We start from the raw sequence: 22,199 nt of genomic DNA, 5'->3' as shown, positions 1-22,199 counted from the left end.
TGCATTTGGTGGAAAATACAGAGGGGAGATTGATATACACACACAGAGAACATGAAACAATGGGTTTATCATACACACTGTAAGGAGAGTGATCACTTAAGATAAGCCATCACCAGCAGCGGGGGGGGGGGGGGGGGAAAGGAGGAAAACCTTTCATGGTGACAAGCAAGGTAGGCTATTTCCAGCAGTTAACAAGAATATCAGAGGAACGGGGGGGGGGGGGGGAGAAATACCATGGGGAAATAGTTTTACTTTGTGTAATGACTCATCCATTCCCAGTCTCTATTCAAGCCTAAGTTAATTGTATCCAGTTTGCAAATTAATTCCAATTCGGCAGTCTCTCGTTGGAGTCTGTTTTTGAAGTTTTTTTCTTGAAGAATAGCCACTCTCAGGTCTGTAATCGAGTGACCAGAGAGATTGAAGTGTTCTCCAACTGGTTTTTGAATGTTATAATTCTTGACGTCTGACTTGTGTCCATTTATTCTTTTACGTAGAGACTGTCCAGTTTGACCAATGTACATGGCAGAGGGGCATTGCTGGCACATGATGGCATATATCACATTGGTAGATGCGCAGGTGAATGAGCCTCTGATAGTGTGGCTGATGTGATTAGGCCCTATGATGGTGTCCCCTGAATAGATATGTGGACAGAGTTGGCAATGGGCTTTGTTGCAAGGATAGGTTCCTGGGTTAGTGGTTCTGTTGTGTGGTGTGTGGTTGCTGGTGAGTATTTGCTTCAGACTGGGGGGCTGTCTGTAAGCAAGGACTGGCCTGTCTCCCAAGATCTGTGACAGTGATGGGTCGTCCTTCAGGATAGGCTGTAGATCCTTGATGATGCGTTGGAGAGGTTTTAGTTGGGGGCTGAAGGTGATGGCTAGTGGCGTTCTGTTATTTTCTTTGTTGGGTCTGTCCTGTAGTAGGTGACTTCTGGGTACTCTTCTGGCTCTGTCAATCTGTTTCTTCACTTCAGCAGGTGGGTATTGTAGTTGTAGGAATGCATGATAGAGATCTTGCAGGTGTTTGTCTCTGTCTGAGGGGTTGGAGCAAATGCGGTTATATCGTAGAGCTTGGCTGTAGACAATGGATCGTGTGGTATGATCTGGATGAAAGCTAGAGGCATGTAGGTAGGAATAGCGGTCGGTAGGTTTCCGATATAGGGTGGTGTTTATGTGACCATCACTTATTAGCACCGTAGTGTCCAGGAAGTGGATCTCTTGTGTGGACTGGTCCAGGCTGAGGTTGATGGTGGGATGGAAATTGTTGAAATCATGGTGGAATTCCTCAAGGGCTTCTTTTCCATGGGTCCAGATGATAAAGATGTCATCAATGTAGCGTAAGTAGAGTAGGGGCATTAGGAAACGAGAGCTGAGGAAGCGTCGTTCTAAGTCAGCCATAAAAATGTTGGCATACTGTGGGGCCATGCGGGTACCCATCGCAGTGCCACTGATTTGAAGGTATACATTGTCCCCAAATGTGAAATAGTTATGGGTGAGGACAAAGTCACAAAGTTCAGCCACCAGGTTAGCCATGACATTATCGGGGATACTGTTCCTGACGGCTTGTAGTCCATCTTTGTGTGGAATGTTGGTGTAGAGGGCTTCTACATCCATAGTGGCTAGGATGGTGTTTTTAGGAAGATCACCAATGGATTGTAGTTTCCTCAGGAAGTCAGTGGTGTCTCGAAGATTGCTGGGAGTGCTGGTAACATAGGGCCTGAGGAGGAAGTCTACATAGCCAAACAATCCTGCTGTCAGGGTGCCAATGCCGGAGATGATGGGGCGTCCAGGATTTCCAGGTTTATGGATCTTGGGTAGCAGATAGAATACCCCAGGTCAGGGTTCTAGGGGTGTGTCTGTGCGGATTTGTTCTTGTGCTTTTTCAGGGAGTTTCTTGAGCAAATGCTGTAGTTTCTTTTGGTAACTCTCAGTTGGATCAGAGGATAATGGCTTGTAGAAAGTGGTGTTGGAGAGCTGCGTAGTAGCCTCTTGTTCATATTCCGACCTATTTATGATGACAACAGCACCTCCTTTGTCAGCCTTTTTGATTATGATGTCAGAGTTGTTTCTGAGGCTGTGGATGGCATTGTGTTCTGCATGGCTGAGGTTATGGGGCAAGTGATGCTGCTTTTCCACAATTTCAGCTCGTGCACATCGGCGGAAGCACTCTATGTAGAAGTCCAGTCTGCTGTTGTGCATATTATGTGCCCAGAGCCATGGTGATGATGCATTAAAAAAATGATGATGACAGACAATATAACATGATTCAAAAGACTTTAATTGGGTCTTGAAGAGGGGAGTCTGGTGGATGTAGATAGAAAGGGAGTTTCATAGACTGGGGCCTTGAACCATGGAGGCTCTCCCCTTAACCTGATCTGGAAGAATTGGTAAGGCTGAAAATAAGACCAACCAGGCTGAGTTTACCAATCTGAGAGTTAGTGAGATTTACCTTGGGCTGGGGTTAGGAGGAGCTCTCTACTGACTGGGGTTTGGGGTAGGAGAGTGGCAAAAACCCGACTTTCATTTCATTATTTTGTTACTAACCTGCACCGAATAGGTAAAAAATAAATGAGCCTAATATGTCTTCAGAGACAAGGTGGGTGAGGTAACATCTTTTATTGGACCAACTTCTGTTAGTGAAAGAGAGAGGAGACGCTTTCAAGCTTGCACAGAGCTCTTCTTCAGGTCTGTGTAAGCTCAACAGTGTGTCTCTCTCACCAACAGCAGTTGGTCCAATAAAAGATACTACCTCACCCATCTTATCTCTCTAATATCCTAGGACCGATAAGGCTACAACAACACTGCCTTCAACAACCTCATCTAATTTAGTCAAACAAGAGAAGCCACTTCTGAAAGGTGCACATCTAGATCCTGAATAAAATAGTGCTGATAGCTAGGGGCCTTCATGCCAACTTGTTAATGAGCTATTCATTGGATCGTCTGACTCCTGGCTAGCAATTTGCTGTCCGGCCAGTAGGTGGTACAACACTCCTGATCAAAACCAACTGCAGCCTGGCAAAAGGGCCTTCACTGGGAAGGGCTCTCCCACTGAGGCTGAGGCCTGTCAGAGAAGATGAGGGAAGGGAGTGGCCGCTCCATGGGAGCAAAGAGAAGCTTTGCCACGCCAAGGATGATGTCAAGAGAGAATGCAGCTACGAGGAACATAAGTGCTGCTCCGAGCACTGCAGGGGGAAAATGTCTCCACTTTCTCTTGTCAGCAAGGAACATTGCCCTGAAACCTGCTGCTGTCTGTGTTAGAAGATATGGGTGAGTGCAGTACGGCAAGCACTGAGGACCCTGTTTTCTGCTGGCAGAACTCCACAGCCCTCCATGGAGCCCTGCCAGCAAATATTTTGACCCTCTCTTTTGCCGTCCTATATTACCTGCTCATCTCACTGTGCCTGTTTCCAAAACTGGAATAATACCCTCTGCCATAGGGTGCTTAGATATGCAGAAAGGAAGTTTGGGGTGAAATCCTGTCCATATTGTAGTTAAAGGGAGCTGTGCGATTGGCTTCAGCAAGGCCAGGATTTTATCCTGTCAGTGCAAGGCAGCATTTGCTGTTTGTTTCTGCAGCCCAGGTAGCATTAGGTGCAGTTTCCTTTGCTGTTTGAGGGATACAGCCATATCCCTATATGCTTACAGCTTCTATCCAACCTTTGAGTATTAGTTGAGTGCTGGCTTCCTGCCTGAGGCTGCGTGGATAACACCTGGCTTACATATAGCACTCTTCATTCATAGATCTCAAAGTGCTTTAACATGGAGGTCAGTTTGGTAACCCCCCGTTTACAACTGGGGAAACGAGAGGGGAAGTGACTTGCCCAAGGTCAACCAGCAGGCCAGAGCCAGGAATAAAACCCAAGTCTCATGCATTGCAGACCAGTGCCTTTGCCCCCTAGGTGTGGATGAAGGCACTTATAGCCTCACTCTGATAAGCTACAGAAAATACCAGTAGTATGACTTAATGTGTGACATTCCCCATGGTACTATCTGGACAGATGGACAGCTGTGTCCCCTCAAATCTCCAACCTGGGGGGCCTTTTACACTGCTTCGCTGTAAGAGCAATCACTCTTGGTGCTGCTTGCACACAGCCTCTCACATGTAAAATCTCTCCCAGCTGAATTACATGATTGCTCTGGCCTCATGAATTACGTACAGGCAGACACCAGCAACTTCCCAGTCCCAAACCTTCTCCCAGAATGTATGTCTTGTACTGCCCAACACCCTCCTGGACAATACTAGGTCACAGAAAGTCCATCATCTCATTGATATAAAGTTATAGGCATAAATCCTGTTATCTCAGGTGGCATTCCCAACACTTCAATCCAAACACACTGGTTTAGATAAAACAATAAAACAAGTTTATTAACTACAGAAAGATAGATTTTAAGTGATTATAAGTATAGGGCCAGAGATGTCAGAACTGGTTACAAAGAAAAGAAAAGATAAAATGCAGACTATCTACTGGCTGGAAGCCTCCAGACCAGGACTTCTCCTCCAGGTCAGTGTTTCTTCAGGTGTTGTTGCTGCCATGAGCAGAGAAGAGTGGAGCAGAGAGTTGTGGAGGAGAGTGGTAATTTGTCTTGTGTGTGTTATTTTTTCTTATACCATTATCCCCTCTTTGAAGATTATCTCCAGCTGTGGGTCAAGCGACAGCCAGTCTGTTTACATGTTTCAGAGTAGTAGCCGTGTTAGTCTGTATTCGCAAAAAGAAAAGGAGTACTTGTGGCACCTTAGAGACTAACAAATTTATTTGAGCATAAGCTTTCGTGAGCTACAGCTCACTTCATCGAATGCATCCGATGAAGTGAGCTGTAGCTCACAAAAGCTTATCTCAAATAAATTTGTTAGTCTCTAAGGTGCCACAAGTCCTCCACTTCTTTCTGTTTACATGGGAACCTCCAGTTGTTCTATTGTCAATCTGTAAAATTCTTGCTCACACCCTTCTTGAGTGGCCACTAACCTAGCTGATGGTCCAGTTGATTTTGTTGACACCTATCTAATGTGTTGGTTTGTCTTTTGTTCCTGAGAAACTGGTTTGTGCCTGCTTTTCTAAACTTGGAGCATGTTATACAGTAGAATCTTGTAACCTTACATACAATGATGATACACATATTTTATCAGGAATAATAATGTTCAGCAGATGGAGTTTTCAGAGGATACCTCAGAAGGCATGCTTTGTACAAAATTTATCGTGGATTTGTAAAAAGGATGAATATAGGCATATAGTCTGTCTCACTGTGATATGTACTTTATAGGTTCAATATTGGTATGAGGCTTTATCCTCTATATGGAGCAGTAACGTTTAATCACCACTATGGAAGGGCCAGAATTTGTAATGCCAGGTCTGCCCTGAAGAGGGCCTCCTTCATCAGAGCCAGAAGTATTCATGATTGACTCTAGGAGTTGGGCACCTACCCAAGACTGACAAGGACACTGAGTTTATGGCGTCTGCCAGTGGAGGGTGCTGCTCTTTAGATGAGCTGCTGAGATGGGATGTTAATTTAGCACCTCTGGTAGGAGGTAAAGATTCTGTGACTTTTTTTAAAGAATAAGGGATAACTCATCTTTTCTGCCCTATACAACTAGGGTCTCTTTTCCAAGGCACTCTGGGGAGTGGAGGTGGGGAGGAACATGTTCTCACGGCAAAAGCACAGGCTTTGGATTGTGTCATCTTGTGTGTTTACAGCATACAGTACCATGGGGGCCCCAAGTGGACTGGGGCCTCTGGGTGCGATGGCAATGAAAGTATTTTCTAATAATCCTTGTTCTGTTCCCAGGTCTGCCTCTGACTAGCTGTATAAGAGCAAACCAGTGGTGTTGCCTCTCTCTGCCCTGTTTCACCCATCTGTGAAATGCAGATAACACCTGCTCTGCCGAAATTTATTAATTTATGGCACGCTTCATGTCTTGGATGGAAGGTGCTCGGATACTGTGGGGAAGAGTCATGACATAAATTCATGTATTCCCCTGTTGTCCATGTGACATTTTTTTCCTCAGCAACACCAGGGTCTTTGTGTCCTCCAGGTTTCACCTTCCTGTGGCCAAGCATCCCTGTATGGGATTAAGAGGATCATACTCCAGTTTCCAGTTCATCTTTCCATCTGTGCTGCTACTGTCCCTTTGTTGCATCTTCAGGACCAAATCCCACAGCACATGCCGGTTTGCTGAGCTCGGTTGGTGGGCTTGGCAGCGTTATGCAACGAAACCGGAGCCCTTAGGAATGGTTCATCCTTGTGCACCGAGCCTGTGCTGTCAGCTACAGGTCTGCCTTTGAAGAGCTCTGTGCAGTGGAGGAACAAAGCAAACGGTTCCTCTGCACAGACAGCAAATAAAGCAAAAAGAAAAGGAGTACTTGTGACACCTTAGAGACTAACAAATTTATTAGAGCATAAGCTTTCGTGAGCTACAGCTCACTTCATCGGATGCATTCATGTATTCTTTTTGCGAATACAGACTAACACGGCTGCTACTCTGAAATAAAGCAAAATCACACTGAGCTTCTGTTCCCTTTTCTACTGAAAACAATTTAAAAATAAAGGGGCAAGGGACTAGAAAGACTTTGTACATTTTCATATTTGAAACAGCCTTTCATGTGTCCCAGGGCGAAAAGCAATTTACATTTCAAGAGCTCAGAGTGTAACTACTTCTTTCATTTTTTCCCCATTTTAAATGTTACTAAATTCTATATATATTAATTTCATTCTGTGGCTTTTTTTTTTAACAGCTCCTGTCTCCCTCTCTCTGATTCCCAGGCCATTCCAAGAAGTTTGAGAAGACTTTATCGGGAAGGAATCTAGAACCAATTGCAGATGCAAACACCGCCAGTACTCCAGCAAATGATAAAGAGGAGCCGCCTTAGGCTCTTGGAGAACCTGCTTTCCTAAGAGGGAAATTAATTTCTCAGTAGGCCCTTCACCAACATCGTTGGCATGACATCAGGTATCAGGTATGTGTAAAACCTAAACTGCTCTCCGCAGAAATGGCACCTGATGGTAAAGCATGTGCAGAAACCAGTGCTTGCCCTCTAGCGTGTGTATAACTAGCCAGTGGGGGTAGCAGAACATCATGGCTCGCACGAGGAGGGCAGAAGATATGGAGCAATACCAGTAAGGGTCACTTAAAACCTATCTCTGCTTGACTGTAGCAATGCCCACCCTGTCTCTGCTGAGAAGGAACCTCAGCTCCACAGTGCCTGTCCCTCCACCCTGGCTGAAATGTTTCGCAAGCCAAAGCCTGCTGTCCAGGGAAGAAAAGGATGTTGCAGAGAAAGGGACTTTGAATAATCATCAGAGAACCTTCCCCTCTGATCATTCCTCGCTGCCTCATTGACTGAGGAGAAAGATGTCTTTCTGGCCCTAACAATCTAATTGTGTCTGATAAAGAGCCTGCAGCAGCACCTCTGCTCCGAAGGAGGGAGACACAAACCTTTCATTGCCAGGGGCTGCAGTTTTGTTTTCTCTTCTGCCAGCTTACCTCTTCTGGCTGGAGAAGGATTGGTGATTGCACTGGGGTGTGAAGCCTGCTGCAGACACAGACCCTTCTCACTCTCACCACTGGCGATGATGGATATCAGAGTGTACATTAGCAGATGCACTCTGGGATATTCAATGACATGCAAAGTGCCATTGAAATGCAAAGCTGTTTCTATGAGTGATGATGCTGGTTTACTTGCTTTAAAACACATCCATGGCGGTGGTGAGGGGCAGATCAGCATTCTTCTGTGACACTGTGCAAAAAAAAAAAAGAAAGAAAGAAAAAGAGAAAGAGAGAGAGAGAGAATCCTGTTTATGAAACCAGAATGTCTGGTAGAAAATGATCTCCTGGGGAAAAGCCTGTTGCTAATTTTAGCTCTTTTTGATTCTTTAAAATACAGCAGTGGTTTGGCTGTTTTAGCAAGTACCAGCCCTTTTTCCCCACTCACCTTCTGCCTGCCAAGTGTTGCTTTTATTTATAGCAAGCGGGTCAGGGAAGGACGGAGGACATATGGGCGTAACAGTCAGCCAGCCCTCACTGGGAAAAGGACAGCAGGGGCAGGAGGACAGGCAGAAAAAAGACAAGAGATAAGAGGAGGGAAAAGAGGCCTTGAACAAGTCCATGGAGTGAGGACTGGGCTGGAAATGATGTAACTAAATTTGGCAACACGCTGTGGGTCTGACTCTCCTCTCACCAGTGTAGCTAGTCACTTCAGTGGTGCTACTCCTGCTTTACACCAGCGTGAGAGCCAACTTGGGCACTGTTGCTCTTTAAGGAGCCTTCTGTTGCACCCAGGCAATTCTGTAAGAGACACTTTCACCAAAATCCTGCGTTCCCACTTGGTTTTCCACTCTGCATCTGCTGAGAGATTGTATCTAAAGAGAACTTTCTTTTTCCTAAGGGGCTGCCCTCCTCCGGCCTAATCCATTCAGCAGCATTACAGTCCATCTCAGTATGACATTCTGGGGCATAGGCGCCGACTTCTGCTTGCGCCGGTGGGTGCTTGACGCGCCTCTGCCCCCGCCCCCATTCCAACCCCTTCCTCAAAGTCCCCGCCCCAACTCTGCCCCCTCCCTGCCCCTATTCCGACTCCTTCCCCAAATCCCCGCCCCGGCCCCTCCTCCTCCCCCCTCCCTCCCGGAGCTTGCTACACCGCCACACTTTGACAGCAGCAAGCGCTGGGAGGTGGGAGGAGGAGCAAGAACGCGGCCCGCTCAGGGGAGGAGGCAGAGGTGAGGTGGGGCAGGGAGGGGAGGGGAGCTTGGCTTCTGGTGGGTGCAGAGCACCCATTTATTTTTCCCCAGGGATGCTCAAGCCCCGGAGCACCCACAGAGCCTGCGGTGCAATCCACACCAGTGAGGGGCTGTGTCACCACCTGGCCTGCAACCTTGTGTTTCTCACCATGCTTTGCTGCTCTAGCTCTCACCTGGGCTGCTCACAAACAGCATGCAGGTAAAACCCGCCTGTCCGTGTATCAGGGTTCCCTCTAATTTTTCCCACCCATGAGTGGAATGAATTTTGTGATGTATGACACATCACCTGCAGATTGGTGCACATCACAAAATTCATGTGAAAAGAAAAGGAGGACTTGTGGCACCTTAGAGCCTAACAAATTTATTTGAGCATAAGCTTTCACGAGCTACAGCTCACTTCATCGGATGCATTTGTGAGCTGTAGCTCACAAAAGCTTATGCTCAAATAAAGTTGTTAGTCTCTAAGGTGCCACAAGCCTCCTTTTCTTTTTGCGAATACAGAGTAACACGGCTGCTACTCTGAAACCTGTCAAAATTCATGTGGTGGGGTTAGGGCCGACGGGTTTGGAGTGTGGGAGGGGGCTCGGGGCTGGGGCAGAGGGCTGGGGTGCAGGAGCGTGAGGGCTCTGGCTGGGGATGCAGGCTCTGCGGTGGGGCCAGGGATGAGGGGTTTGGGGTTCAATAGGGTGCTCCGGGGCTACGGCGGCGAGAGAGAACTCCCCCCAGCTCTGCCTTTCCGCAGCAGCATATGGGCTTGCGGGGAGAGGCACCTTTCCCTACAGCGGCAGCTCCAGGGCTGGGGCCACAGGAAAGGTGCCCCTCCCCCAGCAGTTCCAGCCGGGGCTGGGGTCGGGCTGGGGGAGGGGCACCACAGCAGGTCCCAGCCAGGGCTGGGTTCAGGCCCGGGGAGGGGCACTGCAGCCACAGTTGGGTCCAGGTTGGGCCGGGCCGGGTCGCCGCGGGCTGGGAAGGGCCAGGCAGTGGCCAGGTTCGGGCCGGGGTAGAGATGCCCTGGCCGGTCCAGGCCACCTTGGCCGTGGCAGGTTGGGGGCTGGGCTAGGTTGGAGCCAGGGGAGGGGTGCCCCTCCCCTGGCAGGTCCCCAGGAGGGTTCCCTGAGCACCTATGCAGCACTAAGATGTTTACATCTTAGTGCCAACATAAGTTGCTTACAGGGAATTTAGCTGTGCATAGCTGCAGCTTACCAGCCACATTCTGGCTTCAATCAGCCAGGCTTCCCACTTGCAGGGTGACCCCAGGACACTTCCAGTCCCAGATTTTCCTCCAAAAATGTGTGATCTGCCCTGTCCAACCCTCTCCTGGGCAGTGCAGATGTATTTGGTCCTTTGCCCTTCTAAGGGGATCAACATACTGCTGCCTTAAATGAAGTTACCCAAACAATTCAGAACAGTGGATTAGTTTCAATTAAGGATTAAAACAAGTTTATTTAACTACAAGGAGATAGATTTTAAGTGAGGGCATTGAAGTCAGAAATTGTTACAAAAGAAATAAAGAGAAAACGCTTCCTAAACATAACAAACTGGCCTTGGTTCATGGGGAAGTCCCTTACCACGTTTCCAGTAACATCACTGACCAAATTCTCAGGTTAAGATCTGCTCCCAAAGTCCAACAGCTGTTTCTTTTGTCTTGCTTGGCGAAAAGAAAGAGAAAGATAGGGAGAGAGAACTTGGGGTGGTTTTGCCCCTCACTTGTATAGTCCAGTTCCCCTTTGAGATGCATTTTCCTGAAGATTACAAAACAAAGTTTATTCAAACAGTAAAGAAGGCAATATGGCATCAGGCAGTGAAAAGGGATGTATGCTATTCCTTCTCACCTGTTTGCTGAAATACAGATTTTCCTTGTCCGCTGTCTTCCGCCTCTCACTGTCTGAGGACCCTGTTTACAACTTATATATAAATTGAAGTAAACACACACTCCTTTGTTTAAGACCTGCTTGACCAGTCCTGCCTAATCAGGGCTACATGGGTTTGAACATGAGCTACCAACATCAGTTAGAGGGAATTCATAACTTTATATATAATGTTGCTACACACATTTCATCATGATAGGATTGACCAGTAAATTACTATTTTTCAAATGATGCCACACAAGGCATATTTTGTACAAAGATGATTACAGTATTGTGTAGGGCATGAATACGGGGTGCCTTTGGTCACACTCCGTTCCACAGCACCTGTGGAGGTGCCACTACTGACGGAAGGGTGGTCCCAGTGCCCGGTCAATCGAAGCCTTCCCCAAGGGGACTCAGTAGTTAAGATTCCCCCTAAGCATTGAGAAATCGCTGATGAAAGGAGCGAGGGACGGAAGGTGAGGGTGACCAAGGGGCTTTTTCCCTGCTCCTGGGTTGTGGCAGGTTTTGGAAAGACCTAAAATGGGAAGGAAAAGAAAGGGAAGGGAAGGTGCCTGCAACAAGACTAAGGAGGTACTGGAGATCCTGAGCCATAAAAAGGTTTGTACTTGCTGTTGTCCTAATCAAAGGGACTGCAGAGCACTCATCTGCTTGTATGATGGGTTCCTTTCCCCTAACTAGGGTGACCAGATGTCCCATTTTTAAAGGGACAGTCCTGGTTTTTGGGACTTTTTCTTATATCGGCGCCGATTACCCCCACCTCCTGTCCTGTTTTTTCACAGTTGCTATCTGGTCACCCTACCCCTAACTTTTGCTGCTCTTCAGCAGAGTGACTGTGTTTACAGTAATAACCTGAAGACACTGCTGTAATAATCAAGTCATAACTAACATGGAATGGCTCCTGGAGACCGGACAAAATGGGTGGGATTGCTACCTGATTTGTGGAAGGAGGGGGTGGTCCCAATACAGCAGCCGTCCCTCGGCACTGCTGCTTCTGAGGCAGCAGGGCTGGATCAATAAAAACCCTTTATATCATTTATTATTCACTTAAACACATGCTTTGATAAAGTCTTTATTCATTTAAACACATGCTTTGATGAGTCTCCAGAGAGCGCCTTCTCGCTTGGGCAAAAAATAGCTGATGTTGAAGCTCAGGAATATAAATCTACACTATGCAAAATCTTTGACTCCCCTCCCCAGTCGATCATAGTCTTGGTAGCTGTCCTGGGCGACATTTGTACCGGACAGCTGCGGGGATAAAAAAGGAACTGGGAAAGAGTTCTGGGAACTGGGAAAAGGAATTCTTTAACAGACTGGCCTTTAAATGTGCTCCACTTCCCCTTCCCCAGATCCCAGTCCGTTCAGGGCTGCTGGTAGTTGGAGACTGGAGTGGGAGCTCAGAAGCACAGACTTGCATTTTATGCAAACTCAAGGGATGCTGAAACCCTTTTCTGCACCATACCACAATCCAGACTAGAAGGAGCTGATGTCTTTCTGTTTTGCCCCCATCCCAGACACTCCCCCTGGCCCTTTCCAGTCCAGTCTTGGATCTTTCTCCCAAGAGGGGCAGCCCAGACCACTCCAGCAGGCCCACAGCCACTGGCTGTGCTGTTGTCTGCTACTCTGCGCCTCCCAGATGCCCACTCTGAATGTGGAGCCAGATCCTAGGGATCCCACGTTAATCTGCCCTGATCTGAAATACCTTTTCATTTCCTTCCCTCTCTCCTCTCCCAGAGGCCTTTGTGCTGATTGCTTCAGCCGTCTCCATTACTTTACAGATCTCACCGGGTAACAAACCTGTGTCCGCCTTGGAAGATCGCACTGGTTATTACATTGCACACTCCAGCCATGCTGAGCAGCAGGGCTAGAACGCAGATCCTGCTGCTCCAGGCCCAAGCCCCTACCTCCCCGCTCTGTTAGATGTTAGTAGTAAAGGCAATGGCTCATCGCTGAGCAGTTCTGTTTCTTCCAGGGGTGCTGCACAGAAACACTAGTCAAATAAATACCTACAGCTCTTCTCCCATGTCTGTACCTCTGGATTCCTCTCTTCCCCCTGCTTCTCTGTAACTGTATAATGTAACTTAGTAAAGCTCCTGGGGAGACAGTGTGTATGCTAGACACACTATGAAATGAAAGTAATGCCATGTCCAGGAAACACTCTGGGAGTGGCTATCAAGCCCAGGGAAGCTTTCATCTGTGGTTTGTTTCTAAGATCTGGAAGGTCTTTGTAACTGGTGCAGAATATTATGTTGATTCAATGGCACTGGGTCTTATTCTAGTTCTTCAAAAGTAAGAACCAGCCATCTCTGGCAGGGCGATACCCGTGATTGGCTGCATAGCAATTATTATGGCAGCCGGGGTAAGTAGCCCCGTGGTGGGGTGTGTGAGAGAGCAGGGGTAGGGATGTCAGCTTGCTTTGCTGAGCTGCTAGGGGTAGACTGGCCCAGAATGCTGGAAGCAGCCAGATCTGCCTGGTAAAAGGCCTGTATTTTTACCTGCCCCAAGGAACCATTTCACAGATAAGCTTTTATATGGCTCTCCTCAGTGTGCTGTCTAAGCACCTTACAAATGTGAACTAGGTCTCATGATTGCCCTGTGAGGGAGGGAAACTGAAGCAACAAGAGGTTAAAGCCCCACAGGAAGCCCAAATAAGGCCAGGAATAGAACCCCAATCCCCTGAGTCCAGTGCAATTACCTTAACCACAAGACAGTTCTTCCTCTTATGCCATTGCCGACTGCCGGGGCTGAAGACAAACATCACGTACCATTGGAAAGTTGGAGATCCCATTAGTCAAATGATGCTCTTGCCCGTCTACTGTGACATCAGATTACTGTCTTGGCCTGTGACCCAGCCAGTCCTTCCTTGAAGCAGAAAACCTCAGCACAATGGTGCATGATAGTGAGATTCCAAGGTTTTGAACAAGATCCAGCGGTGTCACCCGTCTGTTTTTGGGCCATCAATTCCTCCCTGGTATTCAAGAGTTTTCTGATGAGCTTGAGCGTTTTCAGTAGCTTTCCAGAACAGCTTCATCAAATTTATCAGCATTGCCATGTGCAAGTATTAGATACAGAGTAGAGCAGCAGAGGGTGATGACAAGGGGGAACGAAATCTGGATGAGTGTCTGGGAAACACTTTTCATGCTATGCCAGGGTGGAGGAGGATTTGCATTTCAGTCAGCAAATGCTGATTTTCTCTTCTCTAAACGAGGGTTTTGAAAGGAAAAAGAGACTTTGCTCAAGGACACGTGGAAGGGGTTTGTATGAGGACATAGGCCCCGAGGTCAGTGGGGCTTGAGGGGGGCGCTCCACCATGCGGGAGGAACTCAGCATCTCATAGGATCTGATGCAAAAATGTGAGTGTTGGTGCCTGCAGCGTCCTCCTGCCCATGAGAGTATAGATCTATGCATATACATCCTCTGCTGTAACCCAAGGTGCTCATAGTTACATACTGTCTCCAACTGCTGCCTGTGGCCAGTGTTTCATCCTGCTACTGGCAGCCTGCTTTGTGTTGGTTTGGCTGCCTGACAGGGGGGTTTGTTTAGATTGAGCAGCTGGCAGAGCTGGAGGATTGCTAACTAATGGCTGTAAAAACTGCTGCGGCTTTTTGCTCAAGAATAGTTTTTCTGTTTTGCTAAGTGCTGTTGTCTTTGCACTGAGTTTCTATGTGCAGGTGTCGGTGTTTTGGAAGCAGAAGATGGTGCATAATGGGTTTAATTTCTACAGAAGCCAAGCTTGGTCTTTGATAGAGCCTCCTGGGGATGGATGTCAGCTGGAACATACCAGCATGCTGGGATGGAGGGGTGGGTGGGCAGCAGATACATTTTTCCTTTAAGGCCAAGGCCATTTGTAGCTAGAGGATGACCTTGTTTCTGCCCGTGAAAGCAGAGCAGGTTCTCCCAAGGGGGGCCCTGAAGCTCTCACTGGAGCCTGGCATGTTCCCTTCCAAAGCCTCTATGGGATTCTTATGTGCCGACAGGCTGCTGAGTAGCAATGCATTGCCACAAAATTCAGAGCCTTAAAGATGGGAGCACTGTCTTGGGGATGGCTCCAAACTCAATGGGAGCGTTGCATCCTGAATGTCCTAGGCTGAGCCTGTCTCTTTAATGGCCTGGCTCAAATCCAAATGCTCCCAAGCTCTGGGTGGATTAGAGTAAAATTGGGAACCAGATCCAAACTCAGTAAGTTTGGCCCATCTCTACATTATATAATCTTCTCCCTTTTCTTTTCCAAGTGGCTAAGCTTTTCAGCCGGCCGCCCACCATCTAGGACATTCAGTCAGTTTAGTGATAGTTTCACCAAAACAATTCTTATAATTGTCCCACCAGAGCTGAGCTCCCCAGATCTTTACTTTATCTGCCTCTGCCACTTGCCAGGTGGCTGTGTCTATAGGAATACGTAGTGAACAGATTATTCAATTAGGAATTTAACACATGGTCAGGTGATCACTTAAGAGGATTTCCAGTAAAACAGGATTTGAATAAACTGGTGTGCGAGTAATGTATTCTCTTAACTGGTTTATTCCCTTATCAGTTTTTTTTAAGCACTTTAGCACATTCAGTTTGTCATTGTTGATCCTTTTCTCAATGCTCTCCCTTCCTCCCTGATTTATGCAAATCCTCAGTAAGGCATTTAATGCACTGCGCGTGTCAATAGCGCTGACATCTCCAATAAAGCCTTATACTTCATGCACGCCCTGCCTGATTAAGACTGGGGGACAGGGCCAGATCTTGGAAAGGGAAGGCTTCCATTCAGCACTAGCCACTTCCTTTGAGTTGGCTTCGCCGGTGGAGCGCCTGATTAAATCTCCCCCTGTCTTGTTGCTATATTTCTTTTGATGAAAAGGTTCTGCTGAAAATGCTTCTTCTCTTTTCACTGTAATCTTACTGATCTATGAAGGAATTTGAATAGGGAACTGAGGCCAGTCCTGTCTAGGTCTATTTCCTGGTGTATCACTCAGCTATTGGAAGAGCTCAAGGGGGCAGTTAGATGCATTAATGCTCGTCGGCATTAAAATGTATGGGAGGATTTCTCATCCAAGAGAGAGCATGAGCGAAAGGGGGAGACAGACAGACTATGTGCAGTGGCAGCAAGGAGAACAAAAAAATCCAGCAATAGCTTGTTTGCATTCTGCCAAGAACCCAATGGAGAAATTAGAGGGTAAAATCTTGTCCTCCAGGTGCACTCCTTGGTGACAGAGCTGACTGACACGTTAGTTGTGGGGACTCACTGCCCTCCCTGAAAGATGCCTTAATACGTTAATAAGGAAAACTGGAATTGCAGGATAGGCTGGGAACTGCTTTGCAAATTGTCAGAGAGGCAGAAAAGCAGATTTTCCCATTAATTGTTCTAACGAAGCTGGGGATTTTTAAGAAATCAGCCTAGCGAATGCCATGGTAATTTGCATAATGTTACCCAGCATCCTCTGCAGCTCCTTTTGTTTTCTGATGATTGCAGTGATTTTCCAACATTTTTTTAACATGCACTATGTTATGTTAAAACATCAGCTGCTGTTCACTCCAAATCGGTGCTGTGTGGAGGGTCAGTTGTACCAGGCTGGACCTAAACCAGGGGTAATTCCTTGGGGGCAGCTGCTTTCCTTAGGAAGAGTGACGCCCACAGCCTTTGTAACCCCCACTCAGAGTTTTACCCGAACCCCCTTGCCCTGACTCACCTCCTTATGGGTGCAAAATTCATGGCAACTATTCAAGGCTGCCAGAGAGATGTGCCCCCAGAATATGTGGCTGTAGGGCTTATGTGGACCCCCTCAATGGGATCATTGGAGACTATCCTCTCCCTCACCCCCCTGGGCATGCACGGTGCATTCTGCATTGTACACTGATGTGAGCATGAGGGAGGTATTGTCTCTTTCTTAAGCGACCTCTGCTTTCCGTATCCTTTGTAAGCAGCACTTCTTTAATCCCGTCTGAGGGAGAGGACTTGGCAATGCTGGAAGCCTGATGGAGAGCAGGCTGTGGACAAACAAATTGCCTGGAAAGTCTGGTGCAAGGCAAAGTGCCATCTGGACAAGCCAAGGTGTCAGGTTTTTTGCTCTCCAGAAAAGGTGCAAGGGGAAGGCTGAGTGATGTGAGGCCCAGAGGGGCTGAGTGGGAGGGAAGCACAGATGACTTGAGCTGCCTCAGGTGTCACAGCGACTGCAGGAGTCTTTGTACAGAATGCTGCTTGCACTTCAGACAAGGCTCCATTCCCAGGCCCTTCTCTATTGGTTTGACGGGGGACCACGAGTTGGCCACATCGTCACAGTGATCGTTCTGGGCAATGGCAGACCGTGTTGGTGGAGGACTAGACTGGTGCTGGTGTGTATGATGGGTTCTGCAGTCACAACCAGGGGGGCTGGAACAATTTGTACAGGGTCGGTGCCGAGAGCCATTGAACCAAACTGTAAACAGTGTATATAATGGAAACCTTTTCAAGCCAGGGGGTGTGGCAGCCCCCCTAGTTCCAGCACTGATGGTCACACCAGCCACAACAGTGGCCGTTAACATTTTTCTTTCATGTGATCTACCCCTGTTACCCAGGCTCAGCTCTGACTCACCCTCTCTGACCAGTGGGGAAAGTGAGGCCAACAGTAAATGTATCAGACCAAGCAGAGTCAGGCCTGCTACAAACAAGAAACCTAGGCAGGATGGTCCAACACAGAACAAGCAGCAGCCAGAGAAGTCTCTGCCATCAGACAATTTTCACCCACTGCTGATCAGGGCTGGATTTAAACCGGCAGCCAACAAGTCCAAGTGTTACAGCTCAGCACGCATCCCCTGAGCCAGTCAGTCTCCTTGAGTCCCGTTCAATAACTACAACATAGTCCATGTGGGGGTCTTCCTGGGCACAGAAGTCTACCTGGACAAATTGCAGGTTCAGGGCTGTTTCATATTGTAGCAATCATACCAATTGCATCCCCAAAGTGCTTTGCAGAGTTAAATAATACATAATAGTTAGCACAGCGAAAGAGGGCCAGGGAGAGAGAGAACTTAGGAGCCATAGGCAACGGAGAAAATATATGTTTTCAAATGAGGTTGGCAGTGAGCTGGCTCGTCAGTAAGGTGGCGAGATACAGCCTGGGCTGCTTCCAACTTTTAAAATCCTGCATATTAGGCTGGCTGACTCTTACCGCTGAGCCAATGAGCCACCTCCAGAAATGGGGCTAGGATGGTTTTTCCTGCACTGCATGTGTATGTATAAACTATGATTTCCTAAGAGCATAAGAATGGCCATAGCACGTCAGAACAATGGTCCACCTAGCCCAGTATCCTGTCTTCTGACAGTAGCCAGTGCCAGATGCTTCAAAGGGAATGCGCCTGCCCTGGAGACACCTATATAAATGTTTTTTTGGGCTCCCTGCCGAACAAAGACCCCCAAAATGTTAATAAAATCATGTATTGGACCTATGTCTGTAGGTGGAAGGTACAAGCTATTGAGCTTCACAGAATTCTTCTTCTGGTCTGGAAAGGAAACCAGAGTGTGAGCGAAATACAAGTTGGGACAGATTGTTACACAGAAGGCAGTTAACACAAGTGGTATCATGTAGCATGTAACTTATTCTTGGCTGCACCACTAGCTTGTCAAGCAAATCAGCAAACCGCGCTGTGCCTTGGTGTCCCCATCCATAATATGCCTCCCAGGGTTCCTGGGAAGCTAAGTTCATAACTGCTGGTCAAGTGCTTTGAGAGCCGTGACTGAAAAGCACTATCATGGGGCAGAGTGTTGTTACACATCACCGAGCTCTTCGCTGTTTTGTTTCATTCTCGACCCCAACTCTTTAAATAGCCTAGATCCGCAGGAGCGAACCCAAGCGAAGAGCCCATCAAGACACCGTCGCTGATTAGCAGGTTTCTTCCACTGCTCCTGCTGCTGATTGTCATTTTTTTTTAATTATGCAAAGTCGTAATCAAGGTCCTGAATTAGCTACTCATCTTGGATTAATTAGTGAGAGATGCCAATCAGTTTCAGCAACACGGAAAGGGCTCTGGATGACTTCTGTTCATTTATCAGCATATCCCTAGGATTGTGTGTTTGTGTGCGTGCGTGTGGCTCTGTGAGTGACTGTGCTGATGGGTGTGACACTCAGAGGAGTTCAATGAGCTGTATCAGCCAGGTTAGAAAAGTTATTTCTTAGCATGGTCCAGTGTGTAAAACACAGATTTAGGAGCTATCACACCTGGGTACCAGGCCTGGCTCTGCTACTATCTTGGTGAAATCACTTAACCTCTCTGCACCTTTGTTTCTCCATCTGTAGAATGGGGATAATCCCATTTATCTATGAGGCTCATCCCTGGCTGGATCTTGCTGAGGTGTGTTGAGATTCACACAAGGGCATCTCTAGAGAAGAGAATGGCAGATGTGTTGTTTTCTACATTGGTTTTGAGGCACTAGTTTTATTGTCATTTCTACAGGCTCCTTGTGGCTATTTTAGTTGGTGTCAGACATCTCTGGCTAGTTGTCCAGGATATTTCAGGCAATGAGAAGTAAGATTGGGTGGGTGAAGCAACGGGATTTGAACCTGCAGTAGCGTCCAGGGTTGTAGATGAATATAGGTACGTGTGTGCAAACCCTTGGGAGTAAGTGGAGTAACTCAGAACAGACTCCGGCCTTAAGTCCTTAGGACCAATGGTATAGCTTGTGTATTTGCTCCAAGAGAGACCAGATGTCTCGATCTGAGCCCACAGCTTAGAACTGTGTCTGCAAACATGGAGTGTACAAATGTGTGCTCATAACAGGACATATCCTCTCACAGTGCCCAGCTGGAGCACTTGGCCTGGACTCTGGGGATCTCCTTAGGACAAGGAGTCCTTCCAAGCTGAGGAGCGGTAGCAGGTCTGGCCAATGCATGCTACTCTGGCTTCAGGGCTGGAGAAGGGTGCATGGTGGAGAGGTCTCTAGTCCACAGGACATGGTAACTCATGGACACGCACAGCGGTGGATTTAGCACCCCCATTTGTAAAGAGCTGTTTCATGCAGCAGCATGAGAAGCTGCCACAGGGATGAAGAGGAGGACTTGCTCCATAGGAATAATGCAGCTATAAGCGCCAGCACCCAGAACACACCAACTCCAGGGCCACAGCCTCTCTTCGCTTCTTTCCAAGTGCCTCTTGGGAGCCCAATCCCATGCTGTCCCAACACCACCAGCTAGGCCTGTGCCATTCCACTGGGTGACATTCACTAGCTGCTGGTGCTCCATCTCCTCCCAGTGATTCTGGCTGAAATTTCACACCCCTTGTTACATATTTCAGGAGTCTCGCTCCACGGTTTCTCAGTCCAAGTGCCACAGGTAACCATGGGGACCAAATGTGGTACAATGAGATTTGCATACAATTCTGTACGTGCACACATAGGCACTATGGACTACATGCAATGCAAGGTCTGCAAGAAAGTGGAGAGACCCCCCTCCACCACACATCTACCTGTGTCCCTTCAACAGTGCCCCATCTCCTGGGAGAAGTAAAAACTGCCCTGCTTCCTATGTCACAGAGGGAGGGGAAGAAGTGTTTGCAGGCTAGCAAGAAGAATCCCTTTCCCCTTCACTTTGCCCTGAGTCTCTCTGCCACGGATTTGACTCTAACACCTGGTCAAAGTGATACCTTGTAACCACCGCTATTTACAGTCATAGCGCCTCCTTGCATTCAGACTCTGTGTTGCACTGCGCTGTACCTCTAACGCCCCCTTTGGATGCTTCCACTGTGCTGCACTGCCTTATCCTTTGCCTTTGTGTTCTGGGACTAGGACCAAGACACTTCTCCAATCTGGTCCAATGTAATCAGCATCAGTCAATGGTAAACAAGAAGGCCCCCTTCCCCTTTGCAGGACAACATCAAAATCACCAGCTTCACTCTTGGGATTTTCCTCCCAAGTGAGTCTCTCCTGGACAGAGAGCCCGGCCTTCTCTGCCAGCTCCCTCAGGCTCCGTTATAAGACCCAGTTGTCTAATGAGTTTTGCCTAGCTCTGCCCCCTCTTGCCAGAAGGCAGTCAGTCCATCAGCCTACAGGTGTGGAGCATGTTTCTAACTGAGGCTCTTTCTCTTCTCTAGCTGGTGATGGGAGAAACCCCATCACATACCTATTATACCATCAGCTGTTAAAAGCATCTGCTCTAGTCTTCCCATGTTATTACTAAGACTGTTGGCAATGCCACACCTCAAAGGACCTCAGCAGCCCCTCGCTAACACTCCCCCCCCCTTCTGACTGCCTCTGAATGTTTACAAAGGGTTTCTTGGCCTCCTTTCCAGGACCATGCTTGGGGGCACTGCAGCTTCCAGAAGTCCTTTCTATGTGCTGCAGTGTGCGTCGGTCATCTCTCAGTCCCCAGAGTTTCACCATTCAGCTGGATATTTCCATGAACTGATGTGAGGAACATCCGGATCTGTCAAATCAAAGATGGGTTTCATTTTCCTGATGGGGAGCCTCAACAGTCTCAGAGACTTTTGAGTTTCTTTTTAAAAGGCTAAGTAGTCGCCGATGACTTCAGTGACCACAATAAGTATTTATTCCCTTAGCACTGCAGGGACAAGACAGCTATGGGAGCGTGTGCTGGATTCTAGTCTGGCTTATCTGTCTGTCTTTTATACTGCCACCTATCCGTGTAGTATCTTGCACTGTATCTGTAGCACTGGGCACCTTGCTTGTGAAATCAATCGCAATAGCCAGCTCCTCAATTACAGTGGCAGGGCTGTTTTTTCTTATTGGTGATTATTATTTATTACTTGTACTGTGGTAGCACCTCGGGTCCAGGGTGCCCTTGTACTAGTCCTGTACAAACACTTAGCACAGGGTACCCCTGCCCCAAGGAGCTTGCAGTCTAAGTATGAGACTAGAGTCAGCAGGGTCCATGAAGAGCCCTGCTTGACTCTCAGATCCCAGAGAGGATTTGCAGGGCTGGCAGTTAAAAACACTACCTTTGTGCTTTCAGATGAGCTCCTGTGGGTCACACTGGGAGCTGTTGCGTGCTAAGCTCTTTGGAAATTCTAGGCCCACAGATGGAACTCCATGGTGCCATTCTTGCACTCATGTGGCTGCAGTATTTGTCTGCAGCTAGCATCTGCCTAGATGAGAAAGCAATGGGAACAGGACAGCTCACTACTAAGTTCCTATGAGTACAGGTCCTACCCACTCTTGGAATTTGCCCTAGGCCGATGCACTATCATGCCCAGTGAATGATATGGATCTCCACTGGTACACCATCACTTGATGAAGTTGGCCTTATTTGCTGTATTTGCCTTTCAAGCCTCCAGAAAGAGCAGGGATTCAATGCAACAGCTTTTCAAACGATGATTGTGCTGGGAGTATTTAGCCTAAAAAATGCACCTCTGAAATGTATTGTTCTGTGATCTGAGGAAACAAAATAGCAACCCGGAAGCATATTCTCTCCTTCTTAGTCTGACAGTTCTGCCAAGGGAAAAGCAGGGGAGAAGAAAGGGTGTTCAGCTGTCCAACGCAGTGGTTACTGGCTTGTGTGGCCTGCTCCACTTCGGGGGGGAGAATGGGGGATGCTCTGTTTCAGTGTGCTGGCCTTGCGCACATACTGTCTCCAGAGCACCATGGAATCTTTTGGAATAAAGGTGCTACAGAAGCGCAAAAGATATTACTGTGAAGCAT

The 22,199-nt window shown here is 47.8% G+C and overlaps 1 long non-coding RNA gene across 2 annotated transcripts; it reads right to left on the bottom strand.

The window, feature by feature from the left end:
* Positions 1 to 5,124: 5,124 nt before the first annotated feature.
* Positions 5,125 to 12,725, bottom strand: LOC122456028. 2 transcript variants are annotated; one of them, XR_006274637.1, is made up of 3 exons: positions 10,295 to 12,725; positions 7,474 to 7,726; positions 5,125 to 6,313 (listed from the first exon to the last, which is right to left on the bottom strand). It is a non-coding gene; the product is annotated as an uncharacterized LOC122456028 (long non-coding RNA). The 2 variants fall into 2 exon arrangements; XR_006274636.1 differs by lacking the exon at positions 5,125 to 6,313 and having other exon boundaries at positions 6,664 to 7,726.
* Between the last annotated feature and the right edge of the window lie 9,474 nt (positions 12,726 to 22,199).

This window comes from Dermochelys coriacea, chromosome 10, assembly GCF_009764565.3.
Source record: "Dermochelys coriacea isolate rDerCor1 chromosome 10, rDerCor1.pri.v4, whole genome shotgun sequence".
NCBI classification, from domain to species: domain Eukaryota; kingdom Metazoa; phylum Chordata; order Testudines; family Dermochelyidae; genus Dermochelys; species Dermochelys coriacea.
Note: the sequence above shows the minus strand (reverse complement) of the source record. Positions and strands in the feature narration are given on the sequence as shown.